Source organism: Falco punctatus (assembly GCF_963210335.1).
Source record: "Falco punctatus genome assembly, chromosome: 8".
Classification (NCBI taxonomy): Eukaryota; Metazoa; Chordata; class Aves; order Falconiformes; family Falconidae; genus Falco; species Falco punctatus.
The window spans coordinates 3,214,195-3,238,483 of record NC_137588.1 but is presented as its reverse complement, the minus strand read 5'-3'; the positions used below and the strand labels follow the sequence as shown (position 1 = coordinate 3,238,483).

Genomic DNA, 24,289 nt, shown 5'->3' with positions numbered 1-24,289 from the left:
AGAATTGATGTATGTATGTAAAGTGCCTAGAATTGATGTATGTATGTAAAGTGCCTAGAATTGATGTATGTATGTAAAGTGAGCAATTCACTGTAGTGTAAGAACTAAAATTGCCAGATATCCTTGTTATAATTGCAAGGAATTTATGTGCAGAAAGTCTAATGTGGAGAGAAATTGAAGTAATACTCTTGTGGATGGTTCAGTATGGCAAAAGATCATTCAGCAGAAAGACACGCTATGAGCAATCAGCTCTTTACTTTTCTTACTCTGATGCATGTGCTTACGTCTGTCTTGTCTTGAAATGGCATCCATCAAAACAAGCTTCCAGACAGAATTTCCTAAGGTAGTGATCTATAAATCAGATACAGATTCGTACAAGATCACTCTGACTCAGCTTTGAATCAGACCTAAAAGTATTTGTTGTCAAGTGGAAGCAAATTGCAGTGCAGCAGTAAAACAACAGAAACGTGGCTGAGAAACACTGGTGCCGTTCTTGCCAGTGGGATGCTGCTGAACAACACAAAAAAAACCCTGACGGACCAGAAACTGAGGACTACAAAGAAATAGGAAACTGATAGCTTAGATCATTTATATTCATTCAAAGGGATCAAAATATCTTCCTAGCAGGCTTAATACACCCTGTCTTGATTGTTCAAAAATCCAGGTAGTTTTGGCCATCTCTTTTCAGAGAAGCATGACTGCTATTACAAACCCTGACTTATTAAAAGCATGAAAGGCACCAAGACATACTGTATAAAGCTGCTTTAGCTGTCAATCTAAAACTTTACTTTCCTTGCTTTTTAATTGTGCTGCACAATTAACTAAGTCTTCAAATAGGAAGTGAACACCTACAACAAACACCTGTTATTGGACAACAGGCTGTCAAGAGAAAACGGAAAGTTTTATGACTACTGTGCCATTTAGTCTCCCATTGCATGTGAGGTAGGTGTTATATGCCATTGGAGTACAGGAAAATAGAAAATACTTTAAAAATAACATTTAAAAATTAATATTTCCCTCCATTCTGAAACATCACCTGCAAATTCGAGGTATCTTCTTTATATATATATGTGTGTGTGTGTGTATACATGTATGTACATTCTGTTTATTTTTACTTTTCATAGAAAGACAGACAAGAATGGTGAAGGATGGGAGCAGGGACAGCAGCCTAGAATTGGAAATGCTTTGCATTATCTATGTAATCTCATATTCATTATATGCAAACACTTTAGCAATCCATCAGCTCTGAGTGATCTGCAAACATTTAAAAGATGACAGCTTTAATTCCAGTACCATAAATTACAAAATATGTTCCCAAATGCATCTTATGTCCATAAGATATCAGGAACATAGGTGGTGTGGTTTGGGTTGTCTGTTTTGGTTTTTTTAATTCCATTACTTTATTCATAGTCCAGCATAATGTTTATTTGGAGAGGAGAGGTTGTGTTGTTTTTTTTTTTTTTTTCCCCCAGGGACTGAATAAAACCTCCAAAGATGGCCTAGAACAACAATAGCAAGAAATAATTTGAAGTGATTCAAACTCTGGAGAGTAGTCTTTCATCTCTATGTCCTCTCCCCTTTGGTACAGGTTGGGTACAGTTGCTGGCAGTCCTGGGACATAAACATGCTAAATCTACCAATCTTCCTATGTCAAGAAGCGGGTATTTTGAAATATATGGAACTGCCAGGAAAACAAAGGAACCATCCTACTATAGTTTTCTACCCTCATTATCTTTATTTTCAGGCAGTGAAGCCTAAACATCTCTGTCTCTGAACAGTTCGTCTGCACAAACCCATTGCAAATATGTGATGTTCTCGTTCATGAAACTGGAATAGAGAGTGCCTAGTTTATCTGTACATAGAAAATAAATCTTTTAGATACACATTACACCTTCTGGAATTCTCAGAGCACCATCTGGTTTTAAGCAAACAATTGCAATTCATAAATATACCTACAGTGATTTACAGAGAATGGTGCAGACCTTAATCCCCAAGTATGATGACAGAAAATTACATACGTTTCTAAATCAATGCTTCCTGGAGATTCAGAGTCAATGCAGATGTCCTTTTCTTTCTTTAGTATTGCATCTATTCCTAAATTGGATTAGATTTAATAATATTAGATTGATAGAACATACAACGCACGTATTTAATCTGTATTTGACTAAAAGATATTTAGAACGTTCCTAAAGTCATGCTTTTTCATTTGATTCCTCATGTACAAATCTTGGGATTCAATAGAATTTCTTCTACTTCTTTGTTCTGCTACTACCTTTGATGAAATTTATTTGGACACATGAAAATGGAAGAAGGTGACATGGAATTAATTCAGTTCGAGACTAGGGAGAGAACTGGAGAATAACAGGATCTCCATTAGCCCTTTTTCCCCTTGATATATAAAGACAAAAAATCTCTGATACACAGAGAGAATTGGAAGGCTCTTTACTGACAACTGTACTCATCCCTAATGAATGAGGATGGTATCACTATTTCATCAGGTATTTGGGCCTTCCAAGTATAAATTTGACACTGGGTGTGATGACAAGCTCCACTGTATAAACCGCCCTCACCATTTCACACCTGGTAATATAAATCCAAAAGATGTGCTTTGACTGTGTGTCCTGCTATTTAAGTACTTTTAAAAAAATAAAAATCTTCTACCTCAGTTCTTCCATTAGTAATGGGTGCCTTAGGTCATGGAGATTTTTGTATCATTATACAATGGAAGAAATAATCCAACCAAATACAGATGGTTTGGGTTTATTCTGCAGTGGTGTTAGTAGTTGGCACTTATGTTATCCCTCTTACTATTATTCTTAAAGATGCTAACTGTGAAAGACAGAAGATCTGCAGATAAGGTTCAGAATTAAAAAAAAATGATCTAAAATTATTGTGAAATTAATTCTTTGAACTTGCGTGTCAGTTCTGGTAAATATTGTCATCTACAATCCTGAGAGAATAGTTATACAGAAATACTTGTAATATTTCAGGTGTTACACAAATATTTTGCCAGTTCTAAATTTTGACAATTATTTGATTTCATGGAAATTATGTGATAAGGTGAGTTAAGAAGCAGTTTCATTTATGGTGTAGCTAAGCTGAGATGTCAGGATTTATGAATGATGTTGGAAAGGTCTGAAAACCTCTCAGAGAAGCTAAAGAATACCAGTGTGCTCTTAAAGTTCAGGCCACTGTCAGTTCTTAAGTTCTCTTTTTAAATGTAATATCCCAGCCTTTCATTATTATGACAACTGCCACCAAAATAAAAATCAATTGTTTAGGACTAAGAATTTGTTAGTGTGGTTGTGACTGGAGGGGAGGAAAAAAAAAAAAAAAAAAAAAAAAGTCATTCACATTCTTCACAGGTTGCCAGTATGATTTGAAGAAGGAAGGGCAAAATCATGGGAGGAAAAAAAGTCTGTGAGCTTTTTCCCTACAGCTCTCTCCAACAGAGGTCTAACAAGCCTAAAATAAGTGATTTGTAGAATTATGCCATGGTCAGAAATATGTTGGTCGGCTATACTGATTACTAACCTTTCACAAACAGATTTAGTTCCTACCTCTGCATTTCTCTGTGGACTTCTTTCAATTGTAAAGCTAGCCTTGCAAAGTATTGGACCAATTGTCACAGGTAGCTTGAAGCTAGGTCTAGAGTTGTGGCTAAGAGGTCAAGGCAGCAGAAGCAATGCTTAATTAAGCATGGCTTCATCATAAATTAGTGAAGCCTGTGTCCTCTAACAAATGTTCAGTATTTCCCTTGGTATCAGCAGGCTTTGGGGTATCCCAGCCATTACTTTCTTTCCTGCAGACAGGATTTCTTCCAGAAAGAGTTGGGGAAATTGTAAAGTGCTGCTATTTCTCTACGTTACATTATATATACTAACCTATAAAAGAGAACATACCAATAATTGGCGAAACAGAGTTTAAATCCATTCAGGCTATTATGCTACATAAATTATTTTTAACCCTAGACACTAAAGTATGCCTGTAAACCTAGCAATATATTTTAAAAGATCTTTATGATATTTGCAACATATGCAGGATAATTTAATAGCAGTTTCAGATGATAATTGTGATCTTACAGTCAAGGTAAAAATACTACAAGAACAGATGTTCTAAAAATGTAACAGACTTTATTCTGGTGTGATCTGAAAAAGGGTAAAGGTAGGAAATTAAAAGACAATTGGAGAGGTTTGGGAAAGAAAGCAGGGAAACACCCACTGATCATTGCAGAACCTTTTAAGAAATAATTAGCAAGAATTCAAATAACACCCCCTGCCAAATGATTTGTTCATTTTGAGCCACAGAGATTTAAACTGGTACCAACGACTGTTACAATAGTTCTCAAGATGTAGTTCTCAATCGTATTTTAGTACTGGCATATTTCTAATATCAGCCAACAAGCACATTCATGTGAGACAGAACTGGAAAGAGAATCTTTCCCCTGGTGAAGAGTTCAACACTTTTATATGTAAGTGTTTAAAGCTGAAAGGTAAAGGGTAGCTAAGGTTATTTAAGAAACCTGCTGTCTTTTTCCCAACAGGGTAGCTTTCAAATGTGGCAACATAGAGCATCAGCTTCTAGTTCAAATCTATTGGGGGGTGGCATTTGCTCAGAACTTGAAGGACTCGAGAATCCTAACAAAATAAACCCGACTTTATATGCAATGCAGTAACCAAAAATTGAAAGACTCATAACTTTAAAAATAAAATGTTCTGATGTGCACACCTGCTACAGTTAAAATACTTTGAGCAATTTACCAGATAGAAATTTAATATTAAAATAGATTTGACCTATTTCTTATCAGTACAGTTAAAATACTTTAGAAGAAATACACAGATCATGTCTATTTCTGAGTTCCCTACAGTTGGGAGACTCTCTGAGCTGCATTTCATAGTTGCAAGTAAGTCATTATACACAAGCTAAGAGTGCTGAAAAATATGATGTTAAATGCGCTTCTTACAAACACTTGTTTGAGAAATAAAGTGTTCAGATTTCAAAGCAAGTGAGGATTCGAAATATTAAGAAAAAAATACATTTCATTCAGTTTCCCCCATTATGTTTGCAGCTTACCGCAACAGTACTGGTCTACTGTGCATCCTTCTGAAAGGATGACTTAACTGTTATAAATCAGTGAAGCTTCTCCAATTTCAATGTATAAGCTTTGAGGAAGAATCTGGGGAAAAATCAGTTAGATACTAGCCCTCTAAAATACTCTTGGGATAAAGCAATAAAAAACAAATGGCCTGGACTGAACTATAGTAGTCACCTGATGATCTGAAGATGGGAGCCTCACAAGTTGTTGAGGTTTTTGTTTAAGTCAGACATATTGACCAGGGTTCATTAAATGCTAGTGTCCCAAGGAGAAGGGTGGTCATGCATAAAAGCATTTCTGTAATGCTATTAAACCCATTTTAAAAAGAAAGGGGGAAAGAAAAAAAAAAAAAAGCTATGCTTCTATAGTTTAGAGTTAATTGATCTTTTCCAGGGGGAAATTCAGAGCAGGACATTATAGAATGATTAAAGACACCTGATTTCTCTTTGCTTACCTCCTGCAGAAACCCTAGGGATTCCTAAGAAATTACATGTTAGGCAATGCCATTAGAGCTGGTTGAACTCTCCACTGCTGTCTTCAATGGAGAGTAACTCATTTTTGCAGAAAAAAATAAATCATTATTTGGGGGTGGGGGCTTTTGTGTTCTTGAACACACTTTCTACATTCTGTTTTTCAATAGTTGCTTTGATCATTCGTTTTAAATTCTGAAAACAAAAAAAACTTCTTGGTTTTCAATAAAAATTGTTAACATTTTGAATTACCATTTTCCTCCTGGTGGTGGGTTTTTTTCCTAGTTTTTATGCAGTCGTAGTTGAATACCACATTTCTTGCTAGGGTAATTCAAATGCTGCGGAATAAGGCAATTAAAGCCAAACTCCTTTTACTTGCTCCTGTCACACGGTTCTGTTGATGCAGCAGTCTTGCAATTTCTACATGCTTAGTGGTCCTTAGGCTCCTCTTTCTCCCTCTTGGTATGCTACAAAGCTGTAGAAGTCCCAGGTTACGGCCAATGCACATACTAATAAAATTAGTTACTTCCCTCAAAGTATACATGCCTTGTACAGAGCTTAAAATTCTCTGTTTACCTGGTATCTTTTAATTAAAGCAAAACCTATTAAATTACATAGATTACTTTGGTCATAACTTTTTTTATGTGACAACATTTATTCTCTCCAATACTTGCAAGCTATGCCAAAGCTTTTGGAGCAAACACAGAATTATGCTGATTCCATTTCCAGGAGATCTTTTTATAAAGGGAAGAAGCAATAGCAGTAAACAACATTACAAGACTATCTACCATTTAAAGGAAACATTTTAAAAGGATTCTAAAAGTAAACTTGATTGAGGGTATTTGTGAAAGTTCTAAACAAATTAGGAGAACTTAATAGAAAATTTTAAGCACTTTAAAAGGAAGAAAACACATTTTTCCCTTTGTATAGTAATCTTGAAAAGCCTTTTAAATAAATAATGCTATGACATTTGATATAATTAGGTTCAAAACCTATCATGAAATGCCATCCATTTAAGGGTTTCTATTTAACAAACTATCAGGGCTTTGAATGAAGGGAAAAAAGAATCCTGATGAACAATTAAACAAATGTCATCTCTTTACTCAATTCACTCTTATTTATTTAGCGAAGAAAACATTAATAGAAATTCAGATACATTAGAACATTATGATAACTCTAGTACATTAATAATGCAAATAGCATAAGAAGGTTAATTACTTCTCAAATGAGCAGTTATTGTATAACATTCTTCCTTTACAAAATACACCAACTCGTGCAAAGACAAAAGCAATTCTTTTTTTATTCTGTTTTGTCTGCAGCTACTATCGAAATACATATAAGCATTTTGGTCTGTTGGGTTTGAAAATAATTATCAGTTAACTACCATAGGCTGAAGTCCAGCTTTCAAAGATCAGGAATCCATTATTAGTGAAAAAACTCTAACCTTTATGCAGCATCAAAACCAGACAATTATTTCTGTGCGAAAGGGTCATGTGGCAGCTAAAATGTACCTTTCCCCAAAAGGCCGAAACATAAGCACCATATTTGACTTTCAGATGATCATGCTGCTCTTGACGACAACTTAAACCACAACTGCTCTCTTGATTTGGTATTAATGCATTCTCCCAATTGTTTTAACACTGTATGAGATCCAATACACGAAGTCAACTGTCTGTGTCACATTTAGATAATTATCAGAGTTGAATTTTCTGTTTCAAACTGAAGCAGAATTGTTTGAGAACTGGGATTTCAAAATCTCTAGTATTTTGCTAATTACTCCTAATAAGAAAAAAGTTTCAAAGTGTCCTGCCACAGAGTAAAAGTTGAGTTCTGTTGCAGTGAGATCAGCATTTCAGCAACTGTCATCCAGATAAGACTCAGAGACAAAGCGATGGGATAAAATCTCAAATGACAGCTTTTATTTACAATCCTGTGTATGACTAAACATTTATTAGTATCTTTTGTGGAAGTGGTCTGCAGACCTTAACTGCACTCAGTGCATAGGTATATGATTTTCCATCTGTACCATGACAACAAAAACATATCCAGACTCCTCTACCTAGGTAAGAACAGCCTCGGATAAAGCGTTAGAAGATACAATCCATGAAAGTGCAAAGTCTATGGCCATATTTCCAGAAGCTCAAAATTTACTGGTTGGCTCTGAGCTAAAAGATCTGCCTCTCATTCCGCAAATATTCTCTTATTGTTATCCTTTGTCCTCTGACTGAATAATTCACCTTATGATCAGGGAATCTGGCTTACCTCTTCATATGACCTGTACTGTATGGGGTTCTAGGTACTTTTTTATTTTAAATCGTGCTTTATTTATCATTGGCCTCTATGTCCAAGTTATGCATATATCTTGAAGCAGCTCTGCAGACAACAGTGCATGTCTCTGTGTGTATTCTTACGTCCCTGTACAAACTGCCATTCTTGACATATAATTAAAGTTTTCACACAGCCTCATCATGAATTTCAGACAGCCTTGAACTGGCTAACTTAATGCAAGAAGCACACTGAAGTTTATCACAATACTCCAATCTGCTTTTTTCCTCACTTAGGTCTGCAGCTTGCAGTTTTCCAAACTTCTACCCAGCCACAGCAGGAAAGTATTTGGTCCCCCTAATCCCAGCACAGTCTTTAAACTGACAACACATCAACTTGTATCCTCTGACAATGCACACCTGGTTATTTTGACCCGCTACCTTATATCATAAAAATCCATAGATCCGGTAATAGCCCAGTGCACAATCAAATGGAAGCATAACCACAATCTGTGAGAACATTTTCTGGAAGAGAATAAATCAGGGGGGGAAGGGAAGGGAATAATGTGATATTATGAGTATATCCTATAATTATCTGATCTCTTTCAGCTATCAAATTGCTTTTACTCTTAGGCAGAATAACTGTGGGGTGAGCCTCAGGAAGCTGCAAAGTACACCTTTTTTTTTTTTTTTTTCCCTTTTTACAGGTCTTAGTTCTGAATAAAAGAAAAAAACCCAACCATCTAAAGCCTGCTTGTTCTGCCCAATAAACTAGATTGCTGCAGCAGAAGAAAACTGACCTTTTCTGAATTCCCTAAAAGAACATTCTTATGAGAACCACAGCAACCATTAAATTCACCTCTTCAGTCACAAATACAGAGATACATATGGCATTTAAACCAGAATTTCCCATGTAACCTGGCACTAGCTTTAAGTTTGTCACAAACCTCCTTCAGAACCATCTGCACCTGCACTTTCAGGTTATGAAATAAAATGAATCCTCACCAAATCATGAGTTGCAGGAAGTATTCCGTAACAATAGGAGTATCTAGGCCCCTCTATATAAGATGCGGCACACCAAAGATGCACAGATCTACCCGCAGATAGCCATGTTCGTGCACTTACATGTGCCTTGTACCAGAAATTCCTCAGGTGGTAAAACCTAACAGTTTTAATTCCAAGTGTCACCTTTGTCGAGGCTGATAGCATTCAAGTTTCCAAAGCTATGTTGCCTTGAGCTCCTTGCTGGCACACGACAGCAGTTTCAAAAGCCTGCTGGCATTGGCTCCCCACAAACCAGCCATCCACACCTGCGTCTCAATCACCAAGGCACACACAGAAGATACTGCAATCACCCCTGCCACTAATCCACTAAGCATAATAAAACTCTAAATCTGCATAAATGAAATTATTCATAAGGCACGTGATTAAAATACAATATTTTTAGGAACGTCTATGTTTAATATCTGCTTTTATATTTTTGATATTATGATACAAGAGAAGAATACGATTTGTGACTGATTCATGTCCTTTCATTAAAACTTTACTTTTTAAAAAAAGACATTGTTTTTCCCCCCTTACATTACAACTTAAAATACTTGGATTCTTAACTTATTAAGAAGCATATTTCAGTTTCAATAAAAAAAAATTAGAATTACCGAAGAATGAACTAGAATAGGATGATGTTCTTTCTCTGCTACAGACATTGTGAGGAAATTACTCTGACTGGACACTTACCTTAGAACAACATAAAGGTATTAAACTGGGTAATTTAATTCAAAAATCTCATGGTGACTTAAGCATTTTAGAGTTATCACAGAAATTCAAGAAGCAATAAATAACATGATATATCATTAAGGACTAAATTTTAATACATTTTGCATTAGGAAGAGAGGTGCTAAATAAATGTGGAGGATTTATTATTATTACTGGAATATTTATAGGCTAATATGTCCAAAACTCAAGTTTTATGAGATAGTAAATGAATAAATATTTTTAAATGTTTCTAGTGTCATTAAATAATATGGATCTACCTGCAGAGTTAGCTGCTATCCACGTGAGTGCGAATGGCAGAAACAGACCTCTGAATGTTTGCCTATGTAGAACAATGATGACTTCATTCACAGTCTTTATATTCTTTGTCCCTAGATGTAGAAAGTAAGAGAAAGATGTAATTATTGGACAAATAATTATAGGCAATGAGGCATTCCTCAAAATTCATTTGATGTCCCACAAATAGTAAGTTTCATGGTATCAAAACAGAATAAACCAATTTTATGGCAGTAATCTATATCTTTGCTGTATGTAATTATAGTATTTATGTTAACCTACAAACATACTTAAAATACATAGTATAGAATACAGTACATTGCATGAAATCTGTATTAAAAATACCCAATGTATTAGTCGTGTTACTATGGACAGGTTATATTTTTTTATATATGTATACACACATGCACTTACTCAAAAGATTTTAACGTGACTTTAAAGCCTCTGTGTGGGTCTCCAGTAAAGAAGCTGCATAAAAGTAATCATGGAACAGCAACCAAAGCAGAGTCTACAAAATACACACACCCCCTGCAAATGCTGCATGTGTCAGCAGCAGAGCACAGGGAATTATTAGAAGTAAAAAAAAAAAAAAAAAAAAAAGACTGAAAAAAATATTTTAAGGAACAATATGCTAAATTCATAAAAGTCACCTCAAGAGCCAATCATCTCAGCCACACTGACTGAACAAAGGCCCTCACAAGCAAGAACATACCCCTGCAGGGTGTGAGCAGGGCAGGGATGGGGAGGGCTGCTGGCCCTTCGGGTATCCCCTGCAAGCCTGCAGTGAGGGGGCTGCTGGGGGTCAAGCAGGGAAGAAGCCGGGCTGGCAGGCCAGGGGCAAGGGATAGCAGGCACAGGGATAGCTACGGTGCGGGTGGAAAGCAAGGGTGAGAGCCTGAGCTTAAAAGCAGGGGGGGAGCAGGGCAGGCATTGGCCCCTGCTGAGCCATCTCACCGCCACACACCCGCACCCCCTGTCACAGCTGGCTTTCAGCCCTGGCAGCTAAACCCCCAGGGGTGGCAAAACAAGCCCATGGTCCTGAGAGAGGCTGATAGAGTCTTGAAGTGTTAAAGAAACAAAAAAAGGAAACAACCAAAGGCCACTGCAAAAGAATTAAATTAATTATTTGCATTGTTTTCTCTAAAGAGGCAATTAAGAAGTTTCCCACACTGGAGAGAGTCTTCAGAGGAGATGAAACTGTTGATCTCCTGTATCAACAGATGATACTCCAAAGAAATCAGTAATTTGACTAGTAAAAATTAGTTAGTATCAGGTGGTATCCACACAGCAGCTCTATTGTAGATCTCCTAGCCTCTTGCTTAAAATCTACTTCAGCATGAAAACAATTGGAAATTGTCAAAGTGGTCTAAGCAAAACATTACTACAGATTCAGAGAAGTCTTATTTAAATAAATAAAAACAACCCCCACCCTCAGAATAGAAAAAGCCTGTATAGACCCATATTACATAGAAAAACAGTTTATATTTCTTGTCCCTTCTCAAAGTCAACGCTTGACATTTTTGAAGGAGCCCACAAAGGAATGAATAAAGGTGATTCAGTCAATTCTTGTATTTTCTGGCAAGATCCCTTCTTACCAGCAATAGAAGAGAGGATCTCCTAGCAAAATAGTTGGTTGTAAAAACCAGTAAATGAGAGTAATAGGCCATCAATGTTCACAATGAAGAAAGGTTACCAGAACGGTACAGAAAGATCAAATGCAGATACTATCTCACAGTACCAGATCTAACAGCATCTTCAAGATCTAACTCGAAAGAAATGGTTGAGTTGCCAGCTTAAAGCAATAGACTTTTTTTCATTTAACAAATATCTGAATTCTATAATTCCCTGTGAAAAAGCAAAGTACAAAGGGATTCAAAAGGCGCTAAGACAGGAGGATAGACCCCTCTAACCACAGTAAATATAATCGCTACATGGTTTCACCAGTTCACTAGGAGCCACTACATCTCTCACTGGATATGGTATCCGCTACACATCTGCTTCACAGCCAACTATTTATAACAGAAGTCTGCTGTGGCTGTGTGTTCCATGCCCATTGATAAAATGGGAATCATCACAGGGCTAAAAAACAATGTAATAAATGGAAACTTCATTGACTGCATCTCCAAAGAATTTCACTCAAGAATATGCAGAGTTACATTGATCAATTCTCTTTTTTAGGATGGAATTTTTCATCTGTTATTACCATGAAAAAAAATGAAATTGGCATTCAGATTTTATAATGTATTATCTCCCTCTTTTGTGAAATTCATTCTGAATATAAATATTTATAGTATTAGCTAGATCACTAGAAAGTATTTTATGTTTTGTGGGTTACTTATATGAAAGAAGTTACAAAGGACTCGTCGTTTTCAGGGCAAGCAGTAGAAATAGTTCACACTTTACTGTAAGCATGCCTTTTTGCATGTAGCTCCTTAGGTTCTTGTCATTTTAACATGTTTTTGTCCCAGTCTTGCAAAAGAATGGATGTTGTTGTTTGCATATTTATTTGTACTCTGACATCACTCTCTGCCCATGCAGATCCCCTTAGAAGTTCAGAGGCCGAGTTTGCTTTGCTGTTTTCCTTTCTGATTCTTGTCAATCTCCAGGATGATGTACTGTGACAAATATCACCTTGCATTAACGTCTTCCATGTTATTTGATGGAACAAGTCATAAAATGAAATGATATGCTGTTTTCCAAAGGAAGCTCACTGTCAGAATTATGATTTACTTTTAGGTTTGTAATCACTGCTTTCTGCTTCAACCCGTAATAAATTTTCTAAGATTTCCTATGCCACAAGCAGAAACAAACTATCCAATACTTCAAACAAGAGGAATGCTAACTTCTGTAAAAGGTCATGGTAGGAACCACAGTCACACTGCTACCTGCAGTTACTAATCAAATGCAGGATGGAGAAATCTCCCATCCAAGCTGACTGTGGTCCTTTTACAGATGATAGCATTCTTACAAATTGGTGTTCTTACTGAAATTCTTACTATATATTCCTAGCTATTTTCTCCATTGAAAGCCTAATTTTCCTTATTTCAGTTCATCTATCAGTGAAGTATGCAAGCAAAGCCGATGAAGTGCCATATTTAGGTATTTTCCTAACACTGTCACACTCCAAGAAACAGATAAGAGGTGGTCTATTGGTGAGCAGTAAGCTCATCAGCTTTCACAAAACTCGCCACTCAGAGATGGAACCCTACATTACAAAAGATGAAAGCTAGCTCCTAAACACTTCCAAGTAATTACAAATACTGCACTAGCTCAAGCTGTGTTTTAGGATGGTTTGGGTTTTGTTTTTTAATATATATAATTATCAACATCTAGTCAAGGTTGGAAATTCTCTACGTGCTTGTTCAGTACCTTGGAAAACAGGGTTCTAATTCCTTTTGGCACTTCTGAAAAACGTGTACAATGAATATCAATATTCAGCATTAACAACAACAACAAAAAATAGCCCAGAGCATTGCTGTACTTAATATCAGTTGTTAGTTTAACCACCTTCAAGGAGCAATTTCAAATTAAATATGCTTATACATTTTTCTATAATTATTTTTTTAATTATTTTTTTCACAAATGCTTTTTCATTTATTTTGTGGATTCTTAGATATCATACATTCTGCTTGCCCATATGTACTTTGTGTACGTTCCTGATATTGACATATCTAAATTTGACTGTCTATGGCGCAAATGATTTTAAAAGACCAGGGTTTTTTATGCCAAACAGTAAGCAGCTGTAGTGTCAAACAGCTGCAAAAATCCCCCTCATTTTTCACGCCAGGACTTGCTGGTCATGTTCTCATTTATTTCTCAGAAAGTTTCAGCCTCCGTATTAGAATATTGCATTGAAGAAAATATTTTTGCAATATGATAATTAATTATTAAGGCAGAATCAAAGTCTATTACCTCTCCCCAACTCTCTCTAAGTCTGAGCTATTGGCTGCTGTCTTTTTTCTGTCAAATATCTGAACGTTCCTACATGTGGGACAAAATGCTAAGTTTGAAAGATCAGTATTTTTTGGCAAAATGAAGTTTCCTGCTTTGTTTCACTAGGTATTAGGCTTTAAAATGAGTCATAATGGAAAGACTGGATAACAACGACTCAATTAAAAGGAAGATTTTTTTCATCCATTTTGTAGTAAAATGCTGCAGAAACACTCTTTTTGAAGCAAAAGATATTGTTGTGTTTTCTGTAACACCATGTTTTCAGAACATTGGGTCATTTTGGTTTTATCTTGGGATTTGGTTCTATACTCACCCAAGTTGGTGTGACAGCAGTCAAGCACCAAGGGTGTCTCAGCTTTTCCCTCCTCTTCCCTTGATTTGTCCATCTATCAAAAACCTACCAGTTTTTCAGAAGGAAATATTTTTCCAACAGTTTAGCAAGCTGAACCCAAGTATTCTTGTGGTTGCATTTCTGTTAATCCTTCCGAGAGTGAATGGCAGGAGTAGGAGTAAGCAGAACCAGACTACATGTATCAGTGGTGTCCCACGGTGGCACAGGTAAAGTGTAAGATCGATGCTGTACCTTTACCCCTAATGAGGATAACATGTAAATTCTGAACACCAGATACATATAAACAGTACGATTTTTTCATACTGATATGAAATGTGAATATGGCCCCCTCTTTCTGTGACCACATCTCCTTTTAGGATTTTCAAGTCACTATTAAACAGTTCGGAAATTATCTTGCTAGGTTTCAGATTTGTGTCTTTTTAACAGAAAAAAACAATGTAGTAACATAACGGGCTATTTTTAGGTATTGCCAAAAGTAATTTTTAATAGGTATAAATCCTACTCATACATTTTTGTGGTTTTTAAATATTAAATGAAAGAAAGATGGTCGTTATTAATATGACATGTTGGAAAGAAATGAGTTCATAAATATATTTGCATTACTTAGTTATAGTATTCTATTTCTATTCCCCATGGAAGTCATATTAATATTAAGCATGATTTTTAAGCCACAGAATATATGCAGTGGAGATAAAGGCTGCAATACTATAAGCTGCTGCATAGCTATACCCTACATCATCCTGATGTATCCTAACCATTTATATCCTACTATTTACCAGTTACTGTAAGCCTGGGAAGTTAGTTTTGCCTTACTGGAACTGGACAAGAGACCCATCTTTCATATTATAGATTAACCTGCCTCACAATCCCATGATAAATATGCTGCAATTTTTTTATACATTATTTATTTAGTATGTTTCTACTCACTGGATCTAAAAAGTTGCTATTGAATTTCTAAAGTTTTATCTTAAACTTCATACACACATATCTACCAGGAGAGAAGAAATAAAACTTTAAATGTGTATCTTCAGTAAAAAAGTAAAAACTGTCTGGTTTTTGTTTTCTCGTACCTGAAAAAATGCACTGAAGCAGATAACATAACTTGCAAAATTTTATTAACTCTGGATTTTTCACAAAGAAATCTAGATTTTAAAAACTTTGTGAAATATTAGTGTATTTTTTAAAGGAAAACAAAACTCTTGAATAAGTGGTTTATTCAAATCTTTAGGTCATAGGAAGCTTGGGAACTACTGATTGGATCAGCTATTACCTTCAGTTCCAACTGTTCAGAAAGGGATCCTCATTGCCTGAGGTTGGTCACTGAGGTCATATAATCCCAATCATATATCTATCAGGAGAACATCCACAGTTTCAGAGTTTTTTGTGCATTTCTGGAATGAAAACTTATTTGAAAACTACACAAAGATTCTATTTTTTCCCCCCAATACTAAGCATTTGGATCCTGTTCTAAACACTATTATATTTAATTAAAATTCTCCACTGATTTCAGTGAGATTGCATCAAATCTGGTTACCATGTAAAAGCATGAAGGCTCAGAGGAGGCAAATGGAGGGAGTCACAAGTATTTTCAAAGTGATTTAAAAAAGAAAAAAATATCTCAATTAGGCAGTTGTATTCATCCATTCCCAATCCCCAGCCTACCAAGTAATTTTAGTTTATCAGCTGCAGTATGCAGAAATGTATGCCTGCGTCTTAATCAGCACAATCCACTCCTCATTTCATTCACATTTCCTAATAAGAGGTATACTCATCCTCTTAACATATAGGTTTGGCAAGAGCAGAATGCAGCTTTGGGGGAGTAGAAATTACAGAGGAGCTTTACGGTTTGTATTCTAAAAAGAGTATGTGCTTATGGTCTTATACCCATCGAGCCTGCTTTTTAACTGAGCCTGCAAGCAGCACTACCAGAACCAAGGGCTGGTTAGTAAGTCTATTGTAAAATTTGCTTTTGAGAGTCTACATGTAAGTCGTCACCATGGGATGAAATCTGGCATCAAAGGCCCTGGCATAAAGCACTCTTAAAATGACACTAGTGCAGAAGAAAATCATTTCAGATCTAATTCGATATTTCAATAGGGAACTGCAGAAAGTGTTCAAATCTGCTAAAAATCTGGCTTTTATAGTATTGTCTCCAGGAAGGTGTCTGATAGAAAAGTTTCAGTGCCAAGCAAAAACAGAATTATCCTCCATTTAGAAGGAAGTAAATAGATCATTTCTCTGTGACCTCCAAAGAGGAAGAACTATTCTATCCACACATCGGTGAAATGTAATAAAAAGAATGATACTCTTGGGATCCGTTCTACCAACAAAAAGCCACTGAGCACACTAACAGCATAGATAATCAAGGCAGTTGCATGAAAAATGAGGAATTTAAAGGATTGCTGGGAATGGGATTCTGGCCAGTACGAAAAAAGGCTTACAGACTAGCTAGGAGCAGTAAGTATAATTTAATATATTTCTGGCAGAAAACAAATAAGAAAATACTTATCTGCAATTACAGAAGATGTCATCTCTTTTGAACTACAGTTTGCAGAGTCTATTTGTAAATACTGCTGCATTTTCTCCTCATCTCCACCCCTATCCCAGCACAAAGCCTTTGCTCTACAATGGTATTAATAATACATAAACTGAAAAGTTCAGAAAAAATTAATACACTTTGAAGCAGGGTAATATTTTACGTTTCCACTACACCGCACATTATTTGTCAGTTCATTCAGAAAGTTACAGATAAAGTAAGAATTTGGAATTTTGAGATCAATGGGGCTTTGTCATAGCCCCATGTGAGAGCATAATAGTTTTGCTCCAGGAAAATCCTGGCGGACGTAGTTGGCTTCCAGCCTCCCCCTGTCCCTGGAAAATTGATCTATATTCAGCTGTTACCCAGTACAATTCGTTTGTCCAGCTCAGCTCCGTGGATGTAAGACCGACCCTACTTCACCCACACACATGAATGGTTGATGGGCATTCCTAGGGACAGCAGCTGTCGTTGTGCCAGTTTGTTAGACCTGGCTTTTGTCTGGGGGTTGTTGGAAAGACAACTGATCCACGCGAATGAAACATGAGGAATGCTCACCGGAGTCCCACCTCTCTGTCCCACCACGAGGGTGAGAGCACTGCCTGGACACCTGCTCACCAGACCCAACAGAAGGTCCCCCTGCACACACCAGAGTATATTATATCTGCAATATCGCACCCCACGTTAGTGCTGGTAGGCAGGGTTTGGTCCTGCCTCAGCCCCTTCTCCGAACATTTTGCGAGGCAAACACACCTCTGGCTTAAGTGATCCCAGCTGCTGATCTCTGTGGAATCTGCCTGAGCAGGGTGAATTGTCCTTGCAACATTTATACAACTGGAAAAGATTCTGCCGATATCCCTTAGAAGTACAGCTTACCTAGACCCACAAAAAAACATTATGTAGCGCTTTTATATCTGTTTCTTTAATGCGAGACACTGCGTTTCTTAGTCCATGCTAATTCATTCTGTGGTAGTTACTTCACCGCATGTGCTACACTTTAGCAAGCCATTATTCAGCATCAAAGTTTTCTCATGATTATAGCAAAAAAGATAAAACATGTAAACTCCAGTGTAAAGCACTGATATATTAAATTAATATCTCAAATTAAGAATACCATCATGCATTGGTGTTGTATCAAAATGTTTAATATATGTAAGCCAGTTGCCATGGAGATGGCAAAGCTTCCAAAATGATTTTGTAGTAATGGCAACAACTTTAGAACCTAAATGCTTGCAATTAGGCTAAAAAGCTGCATAAACAGGGAGAAAAATGGCAATTGCTATTCTTAATACAAGCTAGCTATCTGATGTATTTCTGAGCAGGTGTTTCAAGAAGAAAACAAGTATTAGAAGTTGCTGTACATGTATCTATGGTATATTTTGTTTACAGAGGCCTCAGCTTTTTGCAGTAAGTAGTATAGTCCATATTACTTTGAATTGAATTTAAGGAGTTCAATAACAGTAACATCTGCTTTTTGCAGTTTTCTCTGCTCTACATAAGCACTTTTCCACATTAAGAATGAAAAGAGCCGTCAACAAACTGCTTACCTGCAGTCTGAGTAAAAAACTTGGTAGCTCATGAGGCTTAAGACATCATTGACCCTGGCAGCAGCTGTAATATCCTACCTAAACTGTGTTCCAGTTTGACCAAAACTTAACTCAGTCCTTTTAGAGAAGAAATAAGTGTGTTCTATAAGGCTGATGTCTTCTTTGGATCAGACTGAACATGTCGGTTGCCATCAGTGATGATTTGCGGGAATTTCTGAGAGGCTAATATAGCATTTTCCTGTGCTCTGACTGGATGATGCTTGTCTCATGGTCATTCATCCATATTCTGTACCTCTGTAAACCAAGTGACTTATAAGTAACTCTTAACTCTGATTAAGAGTAAGTCCACTGAATTTACTACACCTGTATAACAGTAACTGACATGAGTGGGGAACTGATGCCACTGTATCTTTTTAGTTTTACATTTGGTGATATTCTTTTCTATATCACCAGAAAAAGGCATAATATAAATTACAAAGGGAACAAGGAGGAACAGAAAATTAAATTATCTCAAGCTAGTACCCACATTTTGATTCTATCTTATGAAAAATACACTGGTATTCAGTGGCACTTTATGACAGAATCTTATTAGGGGCAGCTTAGACTGCCACACTAAGATAAGCAGTAACCAAACATCTGAATTGTTGATGCACATTTTAATGGAAAGACCTGCAGCAATTCCTCTTTATATACGAGTGCATTATTATTATATGTAAATATTTGTAAAAAAAATAACAGGTGAGCTGGTTCCTGCTTTCCTCTAGTAAAAAACTGACAAAATAACTGCTTCCATTAATATGAGTTTTCAAGTGATACTTGAGGAAGTGTAGAATGAGGAAGCCTCATTGTCTTCATCTAACTTTGTCTGAAAGGAGACTTAACTCCAGGGATTTTGAAAAGAATTGGCTTAACAGTACCAGAGGTTTAAATTAAATTCCAAGTTTTTTTGGGAAAACATCTATTATCCTGCATCTATTCTGGGATTACAAATAAATGATATCTTTTGCAGAGCCTATCTATGTTTCTATAACCTTTGTTGTGAGCAAAGGCAACCCACAGCCTCATGGAAGAGTTATTGCACATATCCTTTGAGAAAGCAGTTGATATTGAGATTTGAGATACATTTGTTTTGGGAGAACATAACTACAGGAAGTAGACTCAGAAATAAGACACTAAACCATCTTATTTCACCAGAGAAAGTCAAATCAGAAGGGAGTATTTCCAACATAAGTTAATGTCAGTGTTAACTGAAATAACCTGTGCATTTTAGCAGTTGCATATGTGTAGTCCATGGGGATTTTTCCAGCTACATGTGGGTTTTTTTGCCCCTGCATCTGTCAGATAAATAAGAGAGCCAAACGAAAATTGAGTACGCAGGAACTTTATGTATTATAATATTATGTCACACTCCCTGGAGGGTTGCAGGTTCATGTTGAAATGAATAAATCACAAGGAAGCAGTTTGAGATCCTGAAAGTTCCACCTGTCCTTTAGGACCAGCATGTCAGGATAAATTCCATTTAATTACACTGAGCACAGGTTAAAAAAAAATCAAAATAAAAGCATTACCTTTCTGTCCGAGGCTCCATGTGTGTAACAATGAATTGACCTCGTTTGCTGCTACATTACTTCATTACGTTATAACTTCACAGAAGTGACATTGAAATGAATTTCAACTAGCAGAAAAATAGAACAACAGTGTTTAACTAGGCCCATAACTCTATTTAAAAACAGAGCGCATGGGCAAAACTAGCTAAGTGTTGACTATTATGTTAATGTAAACCAAAACAATTACTAAGGGTTTCTTCTCTTGCCTGTATAGCTTTCTCCTACTGAAAGAGAAACACTCAGCAGTTCTCCATAATTGGTATTTTGAAATTTTAAAACAATCAGCACAGTGGGAGAATGCCCACAACAATGAATTTGTTTCCACATGTTAAAATTCTCATGAAGTAGACAAGACATATAATTTCCTTCTTTTGCTTGTACAGTAGTAATTCAAACCAAATGCCAAGAAAAGATATGACAGACATTATTTTGATTTAACCTGAGGCTCACAATGGAGTTACTTCATTGATTTCACTGAATTTCTTGCCAATTAACATCTCTGTTTAGAAAAAAAAAATATTAAATTGTAGCTTTTCCAAATGTGGGCTTTACTCAGAGTTTTATATCAAGGATGTGCGAAGTTACTCCATGCATCCTTTTGAAATAGTGCTACAGCTGCTGGTAACTTACCAAAGGGGCAAAGACAGATACAATACATGCTGTAAAATAAGCTCTTCATAGTGTTACAAAATACTAAAATACCAACAGTAAGGTATCCTATTCTAAACAAGAAAATTATGCCATGTCATCTTCAGCACCGTTTCTGAACAGCATCCCTGTGTAACGTCAAAGACCAGTTGCTGATAGCTTTTAGCAATCATTAAAAAGAAAATCTGCTCACCACAGACTGACATGTGCAGGAATCTGCCATCCACACCACCCACAGGGATTTAAGCAAAGGATCTTCCAAGCAGCTTATCTTTGGTTTTAACCAGTTCCCACTGAAATCTGCAGTAGGATACCAACTGACTTCAGTAGAAGCCAGCTATAGCCATCAGGCTGTTCTGTCTTTGTGTCCTAGCTAATAAAAAAAAAAAAAAAAAAAAAAAAAAAGGTCTTTTGGGAAAGTGAGTGTTTGCCATGGTAACAAAAAGTTTTTGTAAAACTACGGCTTACAGGAACTGGAGTGCTTCCACTGAGGAAGAAGGGAACTGAAAGGATGAGAGAAAAAAATTTGAATGCTGCACCTCTATGGTTTCAGCTTGCCTGGCATGATTGCAGAGCCATCTTCTGGCTGCAAATAACAATTTCATACTTGCTGAAAGTACGCGCGCGTGTGTGTATTTTACTTGAGCTATGCATTTTGAAATATTTCAATTCCCTGCTTTTAGCCACTTTAGAAAAATGACACAGAAAAGAAACAGTGTGGATTTTGCTTCGTTCTGAATCCAGTTAGCCCAGTGACACGTTTGGATTTTAAACAAAGCCTACCTTATGCTCTTAGGACCATTTATGATTGTATAAGAAACAGACTGCAAACATGGACGCTGAGAGTGGTGAAACCAGAATGGTAACAGTCAATGGAAACAGGATGGGAAAAGTTCTGGATAGATCCTATGAACAGTCTCTCTCCACAATGCATCTTCCCTGCTGTTTTCAGTTCTAATAATGTTATTTTCTGAAACACAGAACCACCTCATGAGTTTTCTTGATTTCTGAGCATTTTCTGTTTTGGGTTGATTGTTGTAATTTTTAGCTAATACAGCATTAAGTTTTGAACTGATTACAGTGTTAGAGGTGTCTGCCAAATCATTATAGCCCAGACAGAAAACTAATCATACAGCATCTCAAGCAGAGCATGAGTGTTATAGTGTCACCGTAGTTTGCAATAAGTTTTTCTTATAGTTGTGTGATTTGAGATGGCTGATCTGATTCCAATATAGGTCTTGCCTCATCTATTTCAGAAAGGCCAAGGATTACAAAGGCACAGGGTTAGCAGTTTCTCAATGGCATCGTTATGAGAGATGCGAGAGAAATACTAGGGGAGAAATGTTACGTTCAAAAAACCTTCTTTGTTTTCCATTTTGGAATGAAAAGAGGCTTCTACATTTTTGAAGCTGAGATAACAAGAGGTTGATCCCCATCCCAGAACATCAGGCATCTAGTGGCTGTGGCTCACTAAGGCTCAGAGGAAGACACGAGCCCCTCACACCCGTGACACTAAGCTGTCCATTCCACATTCCAGGTACCTGCTGTAATCACAGACCACCTCATTTATTGTGGAGCTGTTCCAGGCCCTATAAGCAATTTCATTCTATAAGCAATGATGTGAAGCTCAATCTGCCACCTACATGCCAGGTGAGTTTCCTAACCACAGGGCCCCCAAATCCTTTCTCTTTTATTCAAAATGTGGAATTATTTATAGAAACTTAAACAGCTCCGACAGAAGTAAGTGCAAGAACAAGACTGACTCTTTAGCCTCTAGACAGCAGATTAGAGCTTTTCTATATATACACGTGCCAAGTAACACACAAACCACTTGGCGTGTTAGCCTCTTTCTCCCAAATAGAAATTGAAATTTGAATAGCAGTTAAAGGCCTTCATTATTAAAATTAGCATTTTCTCACACAGCTTTTTTGTTGGTACTCTGGCAAGAAAACATTTACTCCTGAAATTTGTGACTCATGGTAAATGAGACCAGCTGATATGACACAAGACGGGCCAAACACATATAAGTAAGCAGCCCCCATGCTCTTGGCACAGAACACTCCAGGTTCTGTGACTGATCCTGCAGCAGTCCATCACATAAAGTCAAATGCTGCTTCCTTAGCAACTCTGCAGCCACCAGGGAATTAAAGTTATTAAAGTCTGAATTTTATGAAAGACTTAAATCTTAAATTCAATAGCCCCTAAGCCAGGTACTATTGAAATCAATGGTGGAACTTGCTCTAATCTAGCAAGGCTAGATTCCAAAAGCCATAAACCATACATTTGTTGCGTTTGAAGTATTCTTGCTCTTTGCCTTTTACACAGATACGCTTGGAAGGAAACAACTGTATTTAAACAAAACTTTGGAATTCTTTGGTATCTGATAAAGAGCAGATAATTTATTTTCATAATTTTTAATTTTAAGTTTCTCTATTGTTCTGATGTTTAGCTGCTGCGAGACAAACTTACTAACAGTATACTTTTATGTTCACAGGAGCACAACTGAACTATTTAGTGCACATTACATTGATTGCTGCTGAATAGGACTTTTGAAGTATCACTTTAAATCTGTTTGATATTTTAAAAACCTGAAGTCCTACATATGTTATCTTCATAGTAAAGACTTCCAAAATATTTCCTGAGACTAATTCAAGTAAGCTAAATTATTTGTAACATGAAAAAAAAAGCTCTGGTAGGTCTTTTAGATCAGTTCCTAGCAGAAATTACTTGTTCTCTGGATGTGTCCTTCCCACTACTTGCTCTTAGAGAGTGTTTAAAAAAATATTATTTACAAGTAAAAATATAATTTTATTACTAGCTTTTGTTCAATGCCTCTTAGTTCCTTACCTGTATTTCTGCTGGGGGGGAAGGTTCATAAAATATATCAAAAGTCAGAAGAACAAACCGCTTCTGGAATCAGGCATTAGTTCCTTAACCAAGCAAAGCTTGGGTTCGGTAATTTCGGCTCATCTACAATAATCAGAACTAGATAAGTGTTGTAGCTGGAGTCCAACTCAGCCTCACACAGGGCACTAATTGTTGCAGCACAAACAAAATAGTAGGCTGCAAACAAAGCTTTACTGTTGGCCAGATTCTACTGTCCATGCTGTAGCTCCTTCCTCCAGAGGTCAGGTCACACCACCCCTCCTCCATCCAACCTTCTCTCCCACACTCCTCAGGGCTATTTAACCACTTAGTGGGAACAAGCCACAGCTGAACATCATCCATGTCAATCAACCCACTGCCGCTGAAGGCAAGGCCACAGCTGCATGTTATCAATGCTGATCAACACACTGCCTTCGTTCCTCTACAGGTAAGGGCATCGGCTCAGTGCGGGCAGAAATAGGGATCCTTTTATATCAAATCACATAGAACTGGTTGGTGCACAAGACTTACCATATCACACTCAACACCTTTAAATGCATCAGAAATGGGCAGTAGGGAGCCACCAGTATGCAAGTCAGCCATGCTACTGGTGATAGGGTGTGGCATTTTTGCATCTGCTTTGGTGTTTCTGAAGTTTGGTGCAGATGTTTGGGACTACCTTTTATGGCCTGCATGGTCTTGACAGCCCTCCCGCATGCCCTCTCACTGCCACAGCACTTTGACTGCAGGCGGGCACAGAGTCAGAACAGTTCTCAAACTACTGCTTCATTTCTACATAAGAAATCTCTGAATACATTAGAGAGAAACATTAAATGTACATAAATTTTTATATATATATACACACACGTGTTTGTGTGTATATATGTGTAATAATATCACATAGA

At 36.8% G+C, this 24,289-nt stretch overlaps 1 long non-coding RNA gene across 1 annotated transcript in view; it reads right to left on the bottom strand.

The window, feature by feature from the left end:
* LOC308068757 overlaps positions 1–24,289 on the bottom strand; it is a 49,567-nt gene that overhangs the window by 5,227 nt on the left and 20,051 nt on the right. Inside the window, exon 1 of the long non-coding RNA XR_013930121.1 lies at positions 55–24,289. This exon is cut by the window's right edge and continues 20,051 nt beyond it. This is a non-coding gene — a long non-coding RNA (uncharacterized lncRNA). The remainder of the gene's footprint in view (positions 1–54) is intronic.